The following is a 3,028-nucleotide window of genomic DNA, read 5'->3' as shown; positions in this document are numbered from 1 at the left end:
CTTCCAGAAAAGGTGGAAAAACTTTTATATTCTAAAGTGTTGTAATGTTTTTATTTATTTATTTATCTATCTATCTATCTATTTATTTTAATGGTAGCTGTTATAAAGCCACAACTCAGTAGGAGGGTTTTTTTTTTTCATTGAGAGGAAAAAAATCTAGTCAAATTTGGAAGGAAATATTGACTACTCTTTACATAATGAGCCTTGAAAGTAAATGTTGCTCTTAAACACATGAAGTGATGATCCACCTCCCTCATAATTAGGAAAAATACAAAACTATGATGAGATACCATTTTAAAAAATTGAAGTATAGTTGATTTACAATGTTGTGAGATACCGTTTTTTAAAACTATCGTACTGTCAAAAAATTTTTAAATGTGATCATACACTGTGCTGTCCAGGGTGGGGAAAAAGGCATTTCTGGTGGGAATGTAACTTAGTACAACCTCTGTGGAGGATAATTTGGCAATATCTATTGAAACTATAGTGGTATAGATCCTTTAGCCCAGCAATTTTACTTCTAGAAATTCTTTTTTTAATTTCTAGTTTCTTTTAATAATAATTTTTAAAAGCCAGTAAGCAGCTACAGATACAATTAAAAAGTAGACAAGTGAAAAAAAAGAAAGATAAGAAACAGCAAAGACACATTCTTCGCTCCACAATAACTACAGAGTTCTATCTGTGTTCCCCCACCAACATCCCATGGGAAGCCTAGCTCTCCGTGTGGTCAGGAGTACTCTCCATTATTGTGTGGGGAGACCAGAGAGCACTCAGGTGTGATTATGTCAGATCAAATGTGTACAGGCACTGCTGAAATCCAGGTCTACAGTTTTGGCCCTAGACTTGAGTGGGGGTTGGTCACTCTTCACCTCTTCCAGGCTGTGCTGCATCCCATAGCCAAAGTAGATAGCAAACCCAATCAGCATCCAGACCCCAAATCGGGCCCAGGTGCCAGCTGTCACCTGCATCATAAGGTAAATATTCACAAAGATGCTCATTAGTGGGAGGAGAGGCAAAGCAGGTACCTTAAAGTGAAGTGGACCACTGGGCCAGCACCAGGCAAAGGACACTCAGCAGTAGAGCAAGCAGTGAGGAACAAACATAGACAACTTGGCCAGAGAGTGGAGTGGGGTTGCAGTTGAGTGGACAAAATAGTCCCTGTAGGGTCAGTTTCTCTGCTTCATGGATCTTCTCCTCCTGCAACTTCACTTCACCTTCCTCATTCCTCATCTCCTGGTCAGGCTGATACCTGAGGATGAGAACACAAATAGCCACCAGGGAGTAAGCAAGCAGGGTCCCAGTTGACATGAGGTCCACCAGATCAGTAAGTTCAAAGAGGAATGCCATGAATCCTGCGATAATGCCAGAGACCACAGTGGCCACGATGAGGGTGTGTGTGCCGGTGTGGTTCCCGGCAAGGACACGAAATAGGAGGCCATCCTCTGCCATCGCATAGATCACCCGAGGCGTGGAGAACATAGAGCCCAGAGGCTGGTAGAAAGACCACAGAGGGATCTGATGGCTACAACATAGCGGGAAGGGGCCCATCCAGTATAGAGAAAGACCTCAGGCAAGGGGCTCTTGGGTTGAAGCTGATAGTAAGGCATTATGAGCGTGAGTGCCAAAGAGACAGCAAAATAGGCCGAAAAGCAGACGAAGAGTGAAATCACAATGCCTGTGGGGATGGAACACTGGGGATTCTGGGCCTCTTCCCCAGTGGTAGCAATACAGTCAGAACCAACAAATGCATAGAAACAGGTCGCTGCTCCAAGGAGAATCCCCTCGAAGCCAAAAGGCACAAACCCTCCAGAGCCCAGAGAGCCCAAGCTATAGGTGTCATTGAGTCCAGCCATGGCCAGTTTGTAGTCCTCTTCTGTGAGCTTCCAGTTATGCAGATCTCCCGTAATGAAGCCAGAGATGATGACAAAACCGAGAACCAAAAGATTCACCACTGTGAACATTTTGGTAACCCGGGCCAACTCACTAGCCCCCAGAGCCAGCAATCCAGTGAGCAACAACACAAGGCCCATAGCAAAAAAGTCTGGATATTCTGCGAGGACATGGGGAACATGCAGTGAGACGCTCCGCTGCAGGGTCTGAGAGATGTGGTTCCCAATCAGGTTGTCAAAAGCTGAACTCCAGGCCTGGGCCACACTGGCTGTACCGATGACATAGGAGAGGATGAGGTTCCATCCCAGAGTTCATCCGCAGTGACATGGCTGTAGAGATATGCAGAACCAGAAGGGGGAACCTGAGCATCTAGCTCCGCATAGCACAGCCTAGCCAACATAGAAGATAGGGCAGCCACTAGAAAGCAGATCACAATGGATGGTCCTGCTTTATCTTTGGCCACCTCGTCAGCTAGGACATACACGCCTGCACCCAACGTGCTGCCCTGCACCCAATGTGCTGTCCACACCTAGGGCCACTAAATCCAGTGGTCAGGCATTTGGCAAGGCGAGTCTCAGCCATGCCTGTCTCCAGTGTATGTCTGCGTGCCAGCTTTTGACCAAACCTTCAAAGCGCCTGCCACAGCATTCTAGCTGGAATTGAAGAGGATGCTAGGAAGGATCAGGGAGCTGTTGCAAGCCCAGGGCGTAGAACGTCTCGGATAGGGTTTGGTGAAGCTGAGTTCAGCGGAGTTGGGTTGTGGCTTCCGAGTTCAGTTGCTCAGGCTTCAAAGCAGCTGCTTCTAGAAATTCTTTCTTACAGATGTATATTGATATAGAAAGAAACGGCACATGTAAAAGGTTACGGGCTTTTTTGCATTGCTTGTAATTGTTAAAAGATCAGAAGCAACCTAAATAATGATGATGAAGAATGCTACATCCTTTCAATTGAATATAACACAGCCATTAAAAAGACTGTCATTCCAGGGGCTTCCCTGGTGGCGCAGTGGTTGAGAGTCCGCCTGCCGATGCAGGGGACACGGGTTCGTGCCCCGGTCCGGGAAGATCCCACATGCCGCGGAGCGGCTGGGCCCGTGAGCCATGGCCGCTGAGCCTGCGCGTCCGGAGCCTGTGCTCCG

General features: G+C 47.0%; 1 pseudogene; it reads right to left on the bottom strand.

Moving 5' to 3' along the window:
- Positions 1–785: 785 nt before the first annotated feature.
- Positions 786–2,538, bottom strand: LOC102996659 (cationic amino acid transporter 3-like; annotated as a pseudogene).
- Positions 2,539–3,028: the final 490 nt, after the last annotated feature.

Source organism: Physeter macrocephalus, chromosome 2 (genome assembly GCF_002837175.3).
Source record: "Physeter macrocephalus isolate SW-GA chromosome 2, ASM283717v5, whole genome shotgun sequence".
Taxonomy (NCBI): domain Eukaryota; kingdom Metazoa; phylum Chordata; class Mammalia; order Artiodactyla; family Physeteridae; genus Physeter; species Physeter macrocephalus.
Note: the sequence above shows the minus strand (reverse complement) of the source record. Positions and strands in the feature narration are given on the sequence as shown.